The sequence below is a fragment of the Sparus aurata genome, chromosome 24, assembly GCF_900880675.1.
Source record: "Sparus aurata chromosome 24, fSpaAur1.1, whole genome shotgun sequence".
NCBI classification, from domain to species: Eukaryota; Metazoa; Chordata; class Actinopteri; order Spariformes; family Sparidae; genus Sparus; species Sparus aurata.
Window position 1 is genome coordinate 3,552,157 of NC_044210.1, and position 20,661 is coordinate 3,572,817.

General features: G+C 40.8%; 1 protein-coding gene and 1 long non-coding RNA gene across 2 annotated transcripts in view; one reads left to right on the forward strand and one right to left on the reverse strand.

Annotated features, from left to right (window-relative positions):
* Positions 1 to 20,661, forward strand: part of ptgfrnb (prostaglandin F2 receptor inhibitor b) — a 191,085-nt gene that overhangs the window by 111,204 nt on the left and 59,220 nt on the right. The window lies entirely within an intron of this gene.
* Positions 1,757 to 2,415, reverse strand: LOC115577272 (uncharacterized). The gene is made up of 2 exons (XR_003983075.1): positions 2,166 to 2,415; positions 1,757 to 2,039 (listed from the first exon to the last, which is right to left on the reverse strand). It is a non-coding gene; the product is annotated as an uncharacterized LOC115577272 (long non-coding RNA).

A 20,661-nucleotide genomic window follows, 5' to 3' on the forward strand; every position in this document is an offset into this window, starting at 1 on the left:
CTGATTCTGTCTGTCTGATTATCTGTCTGTCTGTCTGATTGTCTGCTGTCTGTCTTTGCCACAAAAACTACTTTCCCCATTTTCATCAAACTTAGTAGGAGCTTGTAAATATTGGAGTTGATCTGAATCATTAATAATTATTATTAACATGTCAACGTCCAGCAGAGGGTGGCAGCAGTAATCCTCACAGGCAGCAGTAATCCTCACAGACAGCAGTAATCCTCACAGACAGCAGTAATCCTCACAGACAGCAGTAATCCTCACAGGCAGCAGTAATCCTCACAGGCAGCAGTAATCCTCACAGGCAGCAGTAATCCTCACAGACAGCAGTAATCCTCACAGACAGCAGTAATCCTCACAGACAGCAGTAATCCTCACAGGCAGCAGTAATCCTCACAGGCAGCAGTAATCCTCACAGACAGCAGTAATCCTCACAGACAGCAGTAATCCTCACAGGCAGCAGTAATACTCACAGACAGCAGTAATCCTCACAGGCAGCAGTAATCCTCACAGGCAGCAGTAATCCTCACAGGCAGCAGTAATCCTCACAGCAGCAGCAGTAATCCTCACAGGCAGCAGTAATCCTCACAGGCAGCAGTAATCCTCACAGGCAGCAGTAATCCTCACAGGCAGCAGTAATCCTCACAGGCAGCAGTAATCCTCACAGGCAGCAGTATCCTCACAGGCAGCAGTAATCCTCACAGGCAGCAGTAATCCTCACAGGCAGCAGTAATCCTCACAGACAGCAGTAATCCTCACAGACAGCAGTAATCCTCACAGGCAGCAGTAATCCTCACAGGCAGCAGTAATCCTCACAGGCAGCAGTAATCCTCACAGGCAGCAGTAATCCTCACAGGCAGCAGTAATCATCACAGGCAGCAGTAATCCTCACAGGCAGCAGTAATCCTCACAGGCAGCAGTAATCCTCACAGGCAGCAGTAATCATCACAGGCAGCAGTAATCCTCACAGGCAGCAGTAATCCTCACAGGCAGCAGTAATCCTCACAGACAGCAGTAATCCTCACAGGCAGCAGTAATCCTCACAGGCAGCAGTAATCCTCACAGACAGCAGTAATCCTCACAGGCAGCAGTAATCCTCACAGGCAGCAGTAATCCTCGTGTGGTAGTTACTCAAACATCTCACAGAGAGCTGTGTCATGAAGACTCTGTGATTGACAGACCTTGTCCGACTGTAACTTCACTTTTTTCTCTACCTAACATTTTGCTATGGAAGCACATGAATCTGTAAGCATGGAGCTAATGATACTCGGGCAGAGATATCGCTTGACTTCTGACGGTGACGAGCAGTGACCATGAAGCTTACAGATCAGAGCGGAGGTCGTCGACTCAACCGTACACTTCACTGTCACAAAGAAAGATTATTTGTTCTTGTGGTTATTTGATATCTCAGAACTCTGCACATTCGCACAGTCACATTTATTGCACATTTATCATATATTGCACACATCATGTATACACAAGGAGAGTTAATGTATATAGTATGTTTATTTTTATTCTAATAGTGTTAGATTTTTATTGAAATTGCTATTTCATTCTATGCTACTTATTTCACTTTGTACGGCTGTGTTACCTGTGAATTTCTCCCAAGGAGGATCAATAAAGGAACACCTTATCTTAACACAGACTTTGTTTTGTTGTTTCAGGAAAAGAAGAAGATGACGAAAGAAGCTCAGCGAGAAAAAAGAAAAAAAAAAGTACCAAAACACGTGAAGAAGAGGAAAGAGAAAGTGTCCAAGATGAAGAAAGGAAGATGATGACTTCCTGTTTGTTGCTGTGGACTTCGACTTCTGTAAACATGAAGAGACGTGATCAAAGGCACCGCCCTCACTCTGTCTCAGCCAATCACAGCTGTCCTGCTTTGAGCATCAAAGTTCCATCTTTACGAGGAAATCAGCACTCAAAGTTGTTGGATTACGTTTTTTCTGGAGCTCAAAGACCACAAGATTAAAAACCTGCAATAAAGACGGACACGTGGTCAAACAGGACACCTGCAGTCAGACTGAATGTGCCGCCGTCACCTGTACACGTGACGATGTTACCTGTACACGTGACGATGTTACCTGTACACGTGACGATGTTACCTGTTCACGTGACGATGTTACCTGTACACGTGACGCCGTCACCTGTACACGTGACGCCGTCACCTGTACACGTGACGCCGTCACCTGTACACGTGACGATGTTACCTGTACACGTGACGATGTTACCTGTACACGTGACGATGTTACCTGTACACGTGACGATGTTACCTGTACACGTGACGATGTTACCTGTTCACGTGACGATGTTACCTGTACACGTGACGATGTTACCTGTTCACGTGACGATGTTACCTGTACAGAAGTGCAGCTCATTCACTGATTTCACTTACATCAGAGGAAAACATCCCAAACACATCACGGTTTTAATAAAATATTTTTTTTGACAGGTTTTTATCTTTGTGTTGTTTTTTTTCTTAAGTTGGTAGGATCTGTTGAACTAGATTAGCTGTTACTATCAATATAATATAGTAATAAGCTATAATTAGCTGTTCAACTTACGTAAGCTAGCCAAGATCTATCAATAGGTCTATAAAGTCGGATCTTTCTATCCATCTTTCTAATTTTCCTGACAGTTGAGCGAATGATGCAAATATTGACCAAATTTTAAGTGTGTGAGCAATGACAGGATTAATGTGTGATGTACAAATTGCCAGAGGTAGTGGGGAAGTAACTAAAGAGTGAAAAGGAAGACCATGAGCTTCTGTCTTCACCATTCAGGTGCGTGCCAAAGAGGATTGCTTTGGACAGGTGTGATAACTTTCTGAATGTTGCTAGCCCAGTAATGGTAGAGAGGGTTGGGCATGGACATCTATGGAGCCAGAACGGTGACTTTAAAATTTGGCATCCAAAAAAAAAATTGGCATTGAAAACAAAACCAGTACTGAAAAAGGAAACATTGTCATAGAAACATTTGTATTGAAAACAGTTGTATTGGCATTGAAACAAGTATTGGCACTGAAAAAAGAAAGTAATTCAAATAATTCAAATCCAAAATCTTATCATTTTATTTTATTGGGATTTTTTTGTATTTTTCAATGACAATCTTCAGATTTTTTCTCCATGTCACTTTTTTTTCAGTGACAGATTTTTTTTACAATGTCAGTTTTTTTTTCAGTGTCACTGATTTTCAGTTTCAACTTTCTGTCACTGTTTTGGCGTCGAGAGGGCGGGGCCTGAGGGGAGGGGCAAGTAGAGCGTGGTTTGCATATCATTTGAGAAGGTAATGACAGCAGCCTGGGGAAGGCGGGGCTGGACGGTCTCGTTTTCCAGACTGCATGCAGTTAATGGCTTCTAAACTTCCTCAACTTCCAATGGTTTATAAAGAGTAGACATCCAAAGTATTTTTCAATGTAGGTAGATTCAGTTTCCTGATAAGAAAACGTCTGCTTCCCCAGGGCCGGTGCTGCACTCAGATGTATATAATTTACCAAAGAACTCAACCAAATGTGCCATTGATTTGTCTGTGGTCAGTACCCGTGGAACCTGAAGTGGTCTGTATTTGAGTTACTTGACGCAACAACATATGACGTTGTGTCTGGTTGAGCCTAAAGTCTGCCCGCTTTGTCCCCAACTTCATACACGGGTAGTGGCCACGCAGAAAGGCTTTAAATGGCTCCCAAAGGGGAGGTTTCCCGTTGAGGAGCAAGGCCAGATTATCCATAGACTGGATTGGGGAAGTTCCCAGGGCACCCAACCATTGACAACCAGTGGGGGGGCACCTCATGATACAAGCTTTAAAAATCTTTCACGTACATTTTTATATTATTCATTGGAAATTGTTAAAAGAACCATACATTAATCATTTATGAATATTAATTTTAAAAAATAACAACAATAATAAATCACGATTACATGACCCCATCACCCCCCCAATCGGTCAGAGTTGAGTTGGTCCACAAAGCAGCGAGAACATGAGGAGGAAGAACTGCGGTCACTAGGCAGCAGGTGCAGATGCTGACGAAGCTGAAGCTAACTGTGGAGACCGTACCGCTAGCGGGGGAGATGCTGACGTTTGGTTCTGTTTGCAGCTCTTCGGACCGGCACTGCCTCCGGTTCTGTGTCTGCTGCTGCTGCGGTGGTTGCTTCCGCTGCTGCCCACCTTGTGCCGCTTCCCCTCCATGTATTCTGCCCTCAGCTCCTCGGCCAGCTGCTGCAGGACTTCCTCCGAGCCCCTGCCCCTCTATAATGAGCAATAAATCCAGATTTCTTCAATTTTTTATTTCCAATGGCAATTTAAATTTAAATGTCAGCCGATGTTTTCCTCGCGGAAATTATTATTTTTTCAAGCTAGCTGTCTCCCTCTGTCAACCACAATCTGTCTCCTCTGTCAGTAAACTCTATTCAGCTCTGTTAAATAACAGGTGTTACAACCCTTAGGTACCCTGTGAGTGGATTACCGAGTGCAGTAGAGTTCCGCAGCTCAATGATGATCATTACTGCGGGACTCTACTGCACTCGGTAATTGACTCACAGGGCTTCCTTACAACAGGAAGGCTTCTCGGGTGGTGAGTTTTGTTTATCTATTCAACAAATACGGCAACTATATCAAATGTTTGATGCCTCAAAATATGTGCTGGGACCCTGTTTCTAATGTTGCTGAAGTTTGTTGCTGTTCTGAGCATTATTTGTGGCTTTTTGATGGCGATTTTATATTTGGACCCATTTACTGCAATGTATTGTTGACGTGCGGTCGTTTCTGAGGATGCTAAAACTACGTTAGCTAGCAGTCTGCAAACTTGATCTCTCGAGAGGGAGTCTAACACAGTTTCACGGTGTGTTAGACCATGGATTAAACTTACACCGGAATATCCCTTTAAACAGTTTTGCTGGAAGGGGGTCCAGGGCACAAGTAGTTGGTATCTCAATGGAGTGTTAAGAGTTTAGAGCTGAGACTAACTGAGAATCAGCAGAAGGATGTACTGTAATAAACTTTGACGAGGAAGCCAGAGATGAAGAGTTAATTTTAAATCTGATCTCATCAATTTTATTGCAAATAAATCTCAGAAATCATTTGCATTGAAGGGTGCACTGCTCACCGACTGGTTTTTGAGTAAGTTTAGCCGCGGTATAAAAGAAATCTAGGATTGTGTTTATTATTGTTATTAGGCCAGAGATATATGCTGTTCTAGCAGTATTAGAGCATGCTTATAATTAAGTACACTATCACGATAATGAGAAAGAAAATACACATTTGGAGTGATGTTGGGGAGGAGCCCTTTGACCTCCAGACCTAAAATGGTGATTCCTGTCTGTCTCCTGTCCCCCTGCCAATACACACTTGCTAACACCAACTAGTTAATCAAAGGACTTCTAGACCTGGTTTGATCACTATGTTAAATGTGATAAGGATTACAATTAGGATCTTATCTGAGCGAGTCACAAGCTCTGCAATAAATTCACCAAATTTTCTAGGAACTGGGAGTAAGAATCTGTAGATCAGCACTGGGCCTTTTCCCTGGACGAGGCCGTTACTACCTGATGAAGATGGTTGTAAAACCAGAGACTCAAATGAAGTAAAATTTAATATCCTGGTTGGAGCTTTAAACTGAAAATAGATTTGTAGATTAGAGCAATATATAGCAATATAATGTGGGAGTGTCCTTACATGATGTGGGAGTGTCCTTATATAATGTGGGAATTGTTATGTTTGTTGCTCTCAATGTACAACCCCGGCAAAGGCTTCATGCAGCTTTATTACTGACCAACTTCAGGTAGACATTTTGGACCCCCTGACGCCACAAACACGTGAGTACTTATAGGGCCTTGTTGGTAATGCAGTTCATCCACTACTATCAACACAAGGAATGTCCTTGCTATAGTGGAAGTGTCCATATATGATGTAGGAGTGTCCTTATAAATGAGGGAGTTGTCCTTATATTGTTGGTAGTGTCCTCATATGATGTGGGCCTCCCTGCTCAGTGTGTGTGTGAATGAAGTTTTTGCTTTCTTTGTTCCCTTTTGGTGTGCTTGGTGTGTTGTTTTTGGTGTCTGTCTCTGTGTTGTGCTCTCTTCCTCCTTTTCCTCTGGAAGCCACTGGTGGGTGTGGTCGCGGAGGATCCTGCCAACACACCTGCAGCTCATCATCCTGCAATCAACTCGCCTACATATACTTGGACCAACCTTCCAGACCCCATCGGATTGTTGAATCAGTTCTTGTGAGAAAACGCCAGCCAACTTTGAACTAACACTCGTGTTATTGCCTTGCTAAATCCAGTTTTCCCTGTCTCACCTCAGACCACCAAGCCTGAGCCTGGACCCAGTCTGCCTGCCTGCACAGCCGACCTCGAAGCCATGGAGCCTGAACGCTACCTCCACTCGCTGATGCCACGAAAACACCTGTCACGCCAACCTCAACTTGTTTTGTGCCAATTCTCAATAAATTCTCTTGTGTTTCTAACGTCCAACTCTAGTCTGCAATTGAGTTCTGGTCCCCGGTCCTGACAATGGGAGCGTCCCTTATATAATTGGGAGTGTCCTGACAGCAGGGTTGGAATTTCGTCATTCGAGGGGCAAGGCCGTTTGACCATTCAGATCACCCAAATACATGATTATAAAGTTTAACTACATTTCTTTTTAAAAACAGCTTCCAGACCCCCGTGGACGTCTTTCCAAAATGGAGCCACAGAGGGACAGGCCCAAAGATATGATAGTGGTTTGCTAATGTGTTTCCATAGGACCTCCAGCATGCAGTCTGATTTGAATAGTTAGTCTTTTGCGCCGGAGTGCTGAAGAATTGAGTTACATTCTTCCAACTGAATTCCCTCCTGGAGGCGGAGCTCATCCTTGTCCATTTGCTGTTTGCAGGTCCTATCCCACTCTTCCTGTGATGCTGCGTGGCCTCCCTCTGCTTATTTTGTGGAAGGAAGCATTCTTGTCTTCTCAAGATCTTTGAGGTAGCATCCGTTAAGGTAGCATCTGTTGAGGTAGCGTCCGCTGAGGTAGCATCTGTTGAGGTAGCATCTGCTGAGGTAGCGTCCGCTGAGGTAGCATCTGTTGAGGTAGCATCTGCTGAGGTAGCATCCGTTGAGGTAGCATCCGTTGAGGTAGCATCCTTGAAGTAGCATCCGCTGAGGTAGCATCTGCTGAGGTAGCATCCGTTGAGGTAGCATCCGTTGAAGTAGCATCCGCTGAGGTAGCATCTGTTGAGGTAGCAATCCGTTGAGGTAGCATCTGTTGAAGTAGCATCTGCTGAGGTAGCATCTGTTGAGGTAGCATCTGTTGAAGTAGCATCTGCTGAGGTAGCATCTGTTGAGGTACCATCTGTTGAGGTAGCATCCGTTGAGGTAGCATCTGCTGAGGTAGCATTCGCTGAGGTAGCATCCGTTGAGGTAGCATCTATTGAAGTAGCATCCGCTGAGGTAGCATCCGTTGAGGAAGCATCTGCTGAGGTAGCATCTGCTGAGGTAGCATCCGTTGAGGTAGCATCCGTTGAAGTAGCACATCCGTTAGAGGTAGCATCCGTTGAGGTAGCATCCGTTTTAAGTAGCATCTGCTGAGGTCGCATCTGTTGAGGTACCATCTGTTGAGGTAGCATCTGTTGAGGTAGCATCTGCTGAGGTAGCGTCCGCTGAGGTAGCATCTGTTTTCGGTAGCATCTGCTGAGGTAGCATCCGTTGAGGTAGCATCTGCTGAGGTAGCATCCGTTGAGGTAGCATCCGTTGAAGTAGCATCCGCTGAGGTAGCATCTGTTGAGGTAGCATCCGTTGAGGTAGCATCTGTTGAAGTAGCATCCGTTGAGGTAGCATCCGCTGAGGTAGCATCCGTTTAAGTAGCATCTGCTGAGGTAGCATCTATTGAGGTAGCATCTATTGAGGTAGCATCCACTGGGAATTTTTTGTTTACAAAGTCTCTGATTTGTAAATATCGACAGTGATCTTGAGTTTGTAGACCAAAATTATCCTTTAGGTCCTGGAAGCTCAGAACAATATCCTGAACCAGGAGTGTACAGTACGTCCATCCCCTATCCAATTTTTAAACCTTGTATCATAATTATTGGGTATGAATATTGATCATAGGCGAACCATTTAAACATGTCAGTCTTTTTCCTCAATTGATACCTTTTAATTATTTCATTCCATGTTTTTAGGGAGATTATTAGGGTCTGAGAGGTGATTAGTTGATAAGGGCTCACCAACCAAAGTATTAACTGGCCCCGTCCCCATAGACATCTCGATTTCTTTTCCATCTTGATCCATAATTTAGTAACACCATCTGACTAGTAGCCGAATTGAGCTGCTTTATAGTAATTTCTCAGCCAGTCCACCTTTTTCCTTTGTAATTGTAGAGTTTTGTATTTTATTCTTGGCTTTTCCCCCACCCATATAAATTTGGAGAGGATTTAATGACTAATATTTAGGTAAGGGATTATGTTCCATCTGTTCATATGGGCTATAATTTCTTTTTGAGGGGGCTGCAGTTCACTTCTTTCAGTGTAGATAAGTATAAAGGTAGAAGGTTTCCCAGATATACTGAATTTTTATCCCAATTCAGATGGGATCTAGAGCGGAGAGATTGAGGGGGTCATAGTAAACACTAAGGACCTGAGTTTTCCTGACATCCAGACATCAACACTGGTAGAGACTAATGAGTAAACAGGGCCAGCTTCTGTTTACCTGCTGCCATTTTATACCTGATCTCTCTGTTCTGTCTGATCCATTATGCCAGAGGCTCTATAAAAATAAGAGTTATGGGACAGCCCTGTTTTGTGGATCTCTCCAGCAGAAAGGAGTCTGTGAGCTCCCCGTTGACTGTTAACCTAGCTGATGGTTTATTATATAGGACTTCTAGTGTCTTAATAATCACTTGGTTAACACCAAATTTCTAGGGGTGCCGTTTAGCTCAGTGGGTAGAGCAGCGTCCCATGTACAGAGGCTGTGTCCTGCTGCAGCAGCCCTGAGTTTGAGTCCCGGCCTGGGGCCCTTTGCTGCGTGTCACTCCTCCTCTCTCTCAACCTGTTTTATCTTCTGCTGTACCTACAATAAAGCCATTTAAAGCCCCAAAAATATACTTTAAAACAGTATAAGTTTCTCCATAACACTGAGCAGAAACTTCCATCTGCCCGAATTGAACCCTTTTCCACGTCTAGACTAACCAACATAGCCTGTATTTTATTTTGATTTATATATCTGATTATTTGTAGAGATCTTCTGATATTGTTGTGAGTTTGACGTGATAGAACAAATCCTGTTTGATCCAAACTGATTATTTTAGCTAAAATTTTCTCAAGCATTTTTGCAATAATTGAGGTGAACAGTTTATAGTACAGATTAAGCCACTTACTGGCCTGTAATGTGCACAGTCTAATTGATCCTTATCTTCTTAGGGATAATCGATATAATCGATTCTACTTTTCACGTTTCTTTAATGGAGTTCTTCACCCTAACTTAATGCTACATTACCCATGAGCCTCAGCTGCTGTTGGTCTGGAGCAGGAGAAAGGTGTGAATGTCTGAAGATACATTTAGAAGAAACAACAGAGTGTGCAGCCCTGTGATTGGCTGTCTGTTAGTGTTTGTCTCGTCTGACAGGAAGAACGAGACGCAGAGTTCATGTTGATCCTCAGACGACACAACAACCAGGACACAATCAGAACCACAGACGGGTCAGATTGGACCTGTATACAGACGTCACCAAGCAACCAGACGTCAGGACGGACAAGGACACACACACACACACACACACACAGTCTCTCACACACACACACACACACAGTCTCTCACACACACACACACACACACACACACACACACACACACACACACACACACACAGTCTCTCACACACACACACACACAGTCTCTCACACACACACACACACACACACAGTCTCTCACACACACACACACACACAGTCTCTCACACACACACACACATACCCGTTTTTGCTACACCGTGAGACCCTGGGAGTGAGAATGACTGGGAGCAGCCTGGTGGGATCCACCCTTTCTGAGGGGTCTAGAGACATGATTTTAACTGCTAAAATCATTATAATTTTTTTCTTAACATGAAAGTCACTTGAAACATTGAAAACTCCCTCAAAAATTTTAAACCTGACTTTTGCCCCTGCTGGGGACCAGTCATGTTGTGTGTATTGGCAAACAATCAACTCCACTGTTAGGTGCAGCACAATTGATGACAGGCATTTAATCTAACTACTGTTGGATTAAAAACCTCAATATTAGATTAAATAAACATTGGATCTAATGATCCAGACTGTAAGATGCCAGATTTTTCTTCAAATATAGACCAGATTCTGATTCTAAAATATAATTGTTGGGCAAACACATGATGAAACAGTTTATAAACATGATGGATAAATTACCTGTCGTCTGTAAGAGGCTTGCTTGACCTGGTCATATTGGTTAAACATTAAAGATGTTATCACCCTAGCACACTGTTGCCTTTAACACCATACAATTCATTGACACAACACACTACCATCCACATTCAAGATTCTTTCAACAGACAAAAGTTGAGCAAGCAGATTTCACACATATACATGTCGCAAATAAAACAAAAAAAATGTAATACTGGTTTGTCAAATGATCTCCAACAGGTATGACAAACAGCAGAACTGCCTTACAAAAGAGGAGACAAAATGTTATGACTTTCTACTGAATCTAATGATCAGATTCAACGTTTGCTTCCAAAATACATCTTGTGGGAAAACCTCGACCTACTGTACAAAAGGGCGTGACAAAGGTCTTATTTTCACAAAACTTTAATTTTGTATCCCTTTTGCATTTTTTTATACTTGCAATGATTCATCGATTAATTGTCAACTATCAAATTAATCGGCATCTATCTTGATAATCGATTTATAAGTTTGAGAAAAAAGTCCAGCTTCTTAAATGTGAAACCAGAAAGGACATTTTCTGGTTTCTTCAGTCCTCTTTCTTTGGGTTGTGGACAAAACAAAACATTTTAAGTTATTTTCTGAACCAAACAACTAATCAATTAAATGAGAAGATAATCAACTGATCAATAATGAAAGTAATTGTTAGTTGCAGTAAAACATTCATCCCCAGGCACAAGTGCAAAGAACAATACATTTATTCACATGTATCTTCCAGTTTCATAGTGAATGGCAATGATATAATTTTTAACATAGAACTTTACCTCTAACCAGCTTCTTTAAGTGCTCCTGGTGAATACTTAATACAGACAACACAGTCTGACTTTCCTGGTACTTTAACCGCCATTAAAATCTACACTGGAAATCTGTCGCCATAACATGATATAGAGATATGTGGCACTCTATGTTCATTGGATCAGTTACAAAAAGGGAGGGAATTATTCAAAACAGAAACTGCCACAGTAATGTCTGATAAGAGCTGTGGACAACCAGCACGCCTCCAACAGATGAACAACTTATTTTACTGAACCGTGCGGTGTAATGTAAAAACACTCAGCATACCAACTTGACTTAAGTCACGGCTTGGTGTGACTACACCCAAACAATGGGAAAACACCATATGTTAGCAGAGCATGAAATCGTGAAAAGCATAACAGGCCCTTTAATGCAGGTAACACAGTCCGACGTCCTGGTACTTAACCAGATTCTATGAGAGCAACCAATATCTTTTCCACAGAAAGAACATCCAAGCCAACTACATTATTATAAAGCAAAAACATACAATTTTAAGAACACTTAAGAACTAGTGCAAATAGCATCACGTGTCAATACACATTCAGTAAATTCTTCTTGCACTTTACCGCGTGAATGGCAGTGTGATATGATTTTTAACATAGAACTTTACGTCATCCAGCTTCTTTTGTTTAAGTGCTTCCGGTGATGCCTTAATACAGGCAATACACTCCCACTTTCAGGTACTTTACCAGAGTACATGAAGGCCATTAATGTCCTCGATAATGACCAACTCCTCCTCTTTGCATTTTCTAAAACAGACACAAAAATGAAAAAGACAATCAGTGGTGTATAGCAATGTAAAAAATTATTCAGTGACCAATCAGTCTATTTAATTTGATCAAATGTGTAATTTCATCAAGCATTGTCCTGAAAGATGATAGTCTGACACCAAGTCAAAGCCTTTTTTTAATTTATTTTTTCTTAACAGTATGGTTACTTAATCACTTAAGTAACTTAAGTAATCACTTAACTTTTTGACAGCATCAGTTGTATTGATTGACCTGATTTATATTTAACATTGTAGGAATAACCTGGGGATCGTAAAGATTAAAATCTAGCGTCAAGCTGTCTACACTTAGTGACTGACAACAGAAAACAAATAGCACAAGCACAACTACTGAATATCTTTAGACAACACTTTAGTAACCAGGTTGTCTCCTGCTGTGAGTACAGAGGTGTTATCTCTTACTGAGACTCTAAAACCTGATGTTACCTGCAGCTAGTCAGGTTTTAGAGAGTCTCAGTGAGAGACAACACCTCTCACTGAGACTCTCTACTCTGTGTCTAAATGGTGTCAGTCATCGAGACTATTTCGATCAGGCTAGAAAGCATAAGTCCTCATTACACAGATGAGTAATAGATTAAACTCAGTTGTAATAAAGAATAAAAGACCAATACAGCCATAAACATAAGGTAAAATATTAGATCGGTACCACATTATACAATGTGATTTACCTGTTTTAGGGTCTCCACTGTTTAACAGTTTCCTGTTTTCTCTTCGGTGTTGAGGGTCCTGTTAAAATAATGAATTATGAGTATATCAACAAAATAATTGACAGCTAACAGGACACAATTTACTTATTAGCTGCTTTGTAACAGTTATTTGTATATTTATTTTCCTCCAGTATAAAGACATGTGGTGTATCATCACACTAAGTACATATTTATAAATTAAAGCCAACAATTTTTACAAGTACTGCAAATATTTTTCACATAAATTAGGTTAAACCAATGTGTACATATTCCACTGCATTTAGAAATACCTGTTTCAGGGTCTCCACTGTCAGACTCAGGTCGCTGTCTTTCCTTAGATCTTGAGGATCCTGTCAAAATGATGAATAATAAGTATATTAATACAATGACAGCCAAAAGACAGCTAAATGGCAACACACCTTTGCTGTCTGAATGACAGCCATCTATAGCAAGACCTAAAAGCAAAATCTAATCATTTTAACAGTACAGTGTATTTTTTATACAATTTCATTCATTTGGCAGTTGCTTTTATCCAAAATGACAAACACTTCTGGAGGTACGATAGTGCTACTAAAGGAGGTTAGACCAGGAAGCAAACCCCAGTCTCTCAGGGAGAAAGGAGAGATATTCATCATTACACTATCACTTAATTAGGAGGGAAGGACTCTACATCATTAATCCTTACATTTCTTAAAATTACTAAAAAAGAAAAATCAGTAAATGTTTTAACTTGTTGGGCCATGTACACACACACACTGTCTTTCTCAGATAACAAAAGTGATACTTGAAGAAAAGCATCATATGAGGTGAGAAAGCTGCCAATCAGAGCTGTTTTAACAGTGTCTGTTTAGCTGTTCTGTGTAAAACATGTAATGGACAGGCTGATACCTGTGGCAGCAGGCTCAACACTGCCAGGCTCAGCAGAGGTCTGCTGTCCTCTTTTGGATCTTGGGGGTCCTATCAGAAGAATACATAGTTAATAAAATAAAAAAACACGTAGGTTGTCATTACAGAATACTAGGCAAGCCAAATATGGGAAAAAATGTGAAAAATGGTGATAGCAATACGGCGCATGGTGTATTATCACATTCAGCAAATACTCCAATCACTCTATTGTCACCTATTACAAATCAGCCACTGTACTACAACCAAACAAAACCTAATCACCTGATACCGTATGCAAATTGGGCTGTCAATCAAATGTGGGTGGAGCCAGTCAACTGGGCTCTACTTCAGTTTACTAGAGTCTCTAGAATGTTTGGCAGAGCTGCTGCATGGAGCAGCAAATCTTGAAGGAATGACATGATAGAAGCACTTTACTCATTTTACCAGTCTCTGGTTCTTTGATCGAGTTATGTGTTGTGGTCAAGTGTCGTGTGTTGTCACTCTTACAGGTGTCTGTACGTAGCAGACTTGACTCCATACTTACCAACTACCAATGTGTGGCACAGTTTTTGACCCCTGAGTGCAGAATGCTGTGGGATCGATTATCTCTTTCCCCACAGCATGTGTCTCGTACATGTTATTTTTCAGTGTTTGCATGAACTTCGGTTATTATAAATAAGAGCTGAATTTTGGCATCTTAATTTATTCAAACACTAAGAAAATAAACCAAATTTAAAATCACTCTTGAAAAAGCAAGCTTTCAGCACTCAGCACCAGAACTGAACTGCTGCACCACACATTTGGTAGTTGCTAAGAATGGAGTCCAGTCCACTACAGTCAGGCACGTGTAATGACCAAACGTAACTAAAACCTGATCAAAGTACCTCAAACCTGTAGAATTAATAAGATTAATAACCAATTTATAATGGGAGAAACCTATTTGTCTACCAGTTTAGTTAGCTGAGGTAGAGTCCAGGTGACTGACTCCACCTACAGATTCTGGTTGACAACTAATTCCAGTACAGTATTGTGTTTATTCAATTCAAAGCAGTTGGTGTACATTTGGTTAGAATATTACAACACTTGAACCATTATTCTTTTAATCCCATCATTTTTTTTACAAGCAGGTAACTAACGACCGGTAATCCACTCTTCTCTTCCAGCGTCCATTTAGCAATACCTGCGACACGTGCTGGCATCAAAAAACACTGTCGGTTTACAAATGAAACCAAACGGACTCTAAGAGTGTATTTTCATTAGTTGCTAAGGGAGAAACGTTCACTGAGTGTTTAATTGTGTAGCCACCACTGCAGACTGTGAAGGTGTCATGCACCGACAATAAGATATTTACAAGCCCAGAACGCCTCACGATGCAATATATGTGAGCTTGTATAGCCATTATTTATTATTTTCAGTGCGCAAATCACAGTTTTTATTGGTGCATTAGCGTCTGGCATACTTAGTTACACTAATGAATAAAAGAAGATGCGATATTTTGTAATAATAATAATATAATATATAGAGTAGATATTGCTGGATAATTAATAATAATAATATTATTATAATAATAATAGTAGAGCAAATGTCTGAGAAATTAATATGGCTGCCTGTTCTGCAGGCACACTTAGGCTAATAATATAGTGCATGTAGTGTGTAAAAATACCTGTTTCTGGCCATCACTGGTCTGTGGGGCTAACTATAGGTGCAGAGTCATCACAAAACTCGTCTGGGGTTTGACTGTCTTCTTTTAGATCTTGAGGATCCTTTTACAAAAAAAGACAACAAGTTAGTTAATTGGCATCTGGTCTCAATGGCCACTCAGCCTCCACGATAAGCAATGCCTATTGTGTTGAAAGTTGAAACAGTTAAACATGTAACCCACCTGGTGACGAAGAGCAGAACGATGAGTCTGCCTCTGTCTGTGAGAGATCACTGTCCACAGCTTCCACCACTACTTCCCTCTGAAAAGCAGGGACAACGAAACCAAATCTGACATGAAGATAGACATGTACTCAGAAACATATATATATTTGTGTGTGCGGAAGTGCCTAGATCCAACTTTTACCCTGGCTTTGGTTCTCTGCATTTTCTTGAAAGCTTGCACCTTGACATGTGACTCAATAATCCATTTCTTTTTAGCAAAGCCTCACAGTTAATGCAATACGTATAGTCATTTGCTTTCAATGCTTTTGCAGCTCGCCGCCTTGGAATCAGTGTTCCTCTACCAGTTTTAGTACCTCATTGTTATGTGCGCGGTTTCCCTTGTTTCGAATTAAATCAAAATGTAATTTTCTTTCCTTTGACTTCAAAGGAAAACAGGCTGCTTGTTTCACAGCGGTTTCATGGCAGTGTTTTTGTAGCAAGTGTCTCGCCATTTTATAGCAGTGTACAGGACAGTACAGACAATATTGGGGTTTGTTGTAAATTCTGGAACATCTTTCTTTTTAGCAGCTTCAATACTGCCACATTTCCCATCTTTGTGTAATCACAGTTTTCACTTTCTGCTCCCCTATTGTCTTCATCTGAAGAAATACTGAAGACTGTCTTCCTTTTAGAGGTCCTCTGTGTCTTTCGTTTCTTCACCTTTCCCATCTTTGTGTCATCAGTGTTTTGACTTTCTGCTCTCCTGTCTTTACCTGAAGAAGTACCAGGCCATGTCTTTCTTGGAGAAGTCTTCTGCGACGTCTTCTGTTTTTTCAGTTTTACCACTGGAACATTTCTTGTGAGATCGTAAGAGCCCTCTGAACTGCTTCCACATGGAGAGTTTTTTGGCGGAATATATTCATCATCACTGATTTCAATGGTGCTCATAGAGGATTCTGATCCATCAGACACGTGGGGGTTGGATTCCCGGTACACTTTGGTCATCTGGAAATGAAATGTACAAGACGCTTATAACTACATTATTTGCAAGAAACATCAATGGTAACACTTAATTTAAATTTGGGCTCTTAAGAATAACAATGACACTGTCATCAATGTCATTAACATTAATAAATATTAATGATTGTTATACGTGTCATTCGCTCAATTATGTCACTTTCCCTTTAAAGTTGACATTACCTGGAATGACTTTATTATGACAACGTGACATTAACCATTAGCTATTGTCATAAATTGTCCCTTACATCACTTTCAATTAAAGGTTGATGTTGTTTAGCATGTTATAGTCATGACAAATTTACATTAGACAAGGCAAAATAACATAAGGACATAAGCATGACACAGCAGGCATGATAAAAAAATGACTTGTCACTTGATTCTCAGGTTTCTAATGTAACTCACCATTCTGTTATTTAAGCACTTGACAAGTGTAATAACATTACATATAATGACCATTAATAAGTCCAATACTGTTGACAGTTTATTGTTTTCATGTTTGTATATTTTTCATTTCTTAAAAGGCTATATTCTTGGTGTGAACCTCATATTATTATTATTTATTTTTATTAGTAAAGACTCTTATTTTTAAGGACGGCATACTGGAACCCACGATAACTGGGTTCTTGTGTGGAAAGGAGTTACAAGCTGAAATTTCTGACATTCTGTTTCTGCTTGTTTCACCATAAGGAACAAAACATCAGTTAATGCAGATTTAATGTTTGTGTCACTGTGATCAGATATCAGTGGAGCTCAAATTAAAAAAAGGGCTGTTTATCATCAATCGCTGAGATTTCAAGCACCGCAGGTCAAAATGAGTCCAGCTGACTTCCTCTGCATTCAGTGCCGGCACATGGAAACAGAATGAGCCGTTTGTTACCAATACAGCTTATTTTGCTCTCAGATAACTTGAAGACAAGACTTTAAAACTTTTATAGTTGGTCATGCTGTTGTCCTGAAAACATGTGAAAGAATTCAGGTGTGTTCACACTCAGCTGCAGCTACATGCATGTTAAATACGGTTAGCTTAGCTTAAGCTACTCACCGCTATCTTTACTAACTGTAGGCATCCAAGTCTGAGGATAAGGAGATGAATTACTGAAGACAGAGTAACAAGTCCTGAGTGCTGGCATTACATGTGTGTTTCATTCAATCTGTCAAAAACCTACAAAACAGTTCAATATTGTTTGTTTTTCAAGTGTCGGTTTGCAGCACAGGACAACAGCATGACAACTATAAACTATAAAGTCTTGTTTTTACTGTTATCTGAGAGCAAAATAAGCTGTATTGGTAACAAATGACTCATTTCTATTTCTGTGCTCCTTTGTTGAGTGCAGAGAAGTCAGCTGGACTCATTCTGAACCAGACTGTGGTGCTGAAAGTTTATTAAATGCAATGAAACAGTCTTTTTAAAAATCTTTAGACAAACTCTGCAGCTCCGTTTGCTGCCATGTTGTTGTGTTGGTTTCTCTGTGGAAAGTCAGTGCGGGAGGGCGGAGCCTACTATGAACTATGGGAGCCCATAAGGAGCGGTGGCAGAGCTAGTTAAAAGAGAAATTTGATTTTATTTTTATTTTTTAAATCGTCCTAAACCAGAAACTTGAATTAATTAATTTTACCGATTAATCACCCAGCCCTAGATCCAAACATTTGTTTGTTGAAAAGAAGAAAAATAAAGAAAATCATCAGAATGATCCTTTATGTTTATTTTCTCTTGTATAGGTTAAACTAGATTTCATCATGCAAACTTACCAATAAGCTGTCTGTTCCTCCAAGGGGTGGACCATCTGGGTCTTCAGCAGGACCAGAGTGTGAACCTTCAGGAGTTAACATCTCCATGTTGCTCTCAAAGTCTTGAATGTGTACCTCATACGACCACATCTAAAAAGAAAAAGAAAAAAGAAAAAACAGAGCTATCCCTGTCAGAACAGCCTGTGCACATGAGCACATGACTTGTGGAGTAAACGTACATGCTAACAACACAGCGTTTGTTGGAACAGTGACAGCTTAACTCCCTTTGACACAAACCTGCACATTATTAAAGAGCTAAGGAGCTACAGGCAATAAAATATGAGGGATAAATACAGTACAAGCTTATATTTCCAAATGCAGTAGACTTTCTTATTGGTACCAATAGCACAGTAAAATGGGAGGGACTGCACACTACACATGGCTGTAGGTTTGGTGACAGTCTGCAGCTTGCACACAACAACTAATGAATTATTTAGTCCCGAACACCCACATCTCAAACATTCACTGAAGTGATTTCTAATAACCTGGGAGAATACTTGCAACATAACTGGCAAGGCAACAATAACAAGGTGATGTAAACTATTAGGGGGCTGTCAAATGGAACAACCTGAAAGTGCCTTTTTGCCACTTACCAAACTGGAATCTGGAAATGGCTCAAATAGAAGTTCTGGTAGCGATGAGCTCTCCCACTCATGGTTTGGTCCTCCTGAGGGCTAAACACCACAGGCAGACACATTCACTACCATTTCTCCAGAATATGAGTTTCACAAAGACCTGAAGGGCCATAGCAGTACACTCCTACTAGCATCTTTTCTTTATTAAAAACTATAACACAATGTGTAGGCCCCTTTGAAAAGACAGATCAGAGTCTTTGTATAAAATCTGATTTTTTGAATGTATGGATGTTGGATCATATTTGAAAATAAGAGCCCCATCATCATTACCTGTGTTTGTTTTTTTCTCGCTCCATGTGCACTTAAGGTGATGCACCCTCAGGCACTCTAAGTGTGCCTTCAGCCTGGTGAATCCTGCTTTCTGTCTGCAAGAGGTTAAACACAGCACAGTTATTACTAGTAACATCTGTATACCTAGAAATGCATCACTGAACATATTTGAACATATAGAAATCTATGTTTTGAAGGGTGACTAGCTGCTCTACAGTTAACCTGGTTATATGTTAGTCAACAGAACATCCATTGTTTCTGCTACATACATTTTGCAGCAGCCAGGTTCTCCTGCAGATCTCTGATGTGTCTGCATGTGAGCAGATGCAGAACAAAAGACAGACAGTACTGCCTGGAGTGGTAGGATAAAAGAGAAATGATCCCAGGATTTACAATATCTGCAACCAAAGTCCAACTGAAACTTAAACTATCACAAAGCAGCCTGTAGAAGTCTGAATAAGTCAGTTTCCACCACTGAATATTTTACTGTTTGTTGCATGCAGACACTTGCAGCTCTGAGAGGAAAATCTCCTCCGCTTCTGTGTTGCTGCGCTGCTGCTCGACACAAACACCCGCCACTTGGTAACAAGCAGGTTTATCATCAATAATTTTAATAATCATCATTATAAAAACGAGAAATCTGTTAGTGATCTGCAGCATGCACACACGCATTTACAGTAACAGGGTGACTCAGGTGTGGTAAACGCACTGAGAAGAATAGCAAGAGTAATTCATTATTTTCTTTGTTAAGATTTTAAAAATGAACTCATGTTCTAACTACAACTCAGCTTCTGCTTGTTTAGGTGTGAAAAAAGCATTTAAGCCTGTAGTTCATCATTCAAGCACGTTATTCAAAACTGGAAGCTAACGCTAACTCTAGCTACTGACGGCTGTAGCACGTTAAAAATGCTCATTATACTTTGCTCTTTCCACTCACACCCTCAATATTAAAGTAACATTAATGAAGTATCTGAGGTCAACCAAGTAAAAGTAATTCAAGTGGCAAAAAGACAAATCCATGACTGTTAAAAGCTAGGTCATGTTAGCATTAGCAAACAATCTGAATAAAAAAATGAGGGTGCCATTGGCAGCAAACACGTCAGCAACAAGGATTAGTCTAATTATTAATAAGTCAAACAGTTTTATGTACTTACTTTTCATTTATTTCTCCTTCTTCCATCCGTCGCCTCCGTCTGTCTGTGCTGCTGCTTCTGCTGCGGTCAAGTGCTGCTGCTGTGAGAAGCTCCGCCCACTCTTAATTGGGTTCAACTGACGGTCAGCGTTTGAAGCTGCATGAGTGGAATGCGGTGGGGGATGGGCAGGTGGAGGTGGCAGCAGCCAGGTGGCTCAAGCAAAGATATTCTCTCTAAACCTTCTCTGGCAGAGCAGAGGTGGTGGGGTCCGCAAATGTCAGGAAATGTGTTTCCTCCTTCACCTTTGATTTAGTGCAGAGATTTTAACATTGCATTGCTGAACTCATGTTTCACCAAAATAATAGTGCATCCAACAGAAAAAT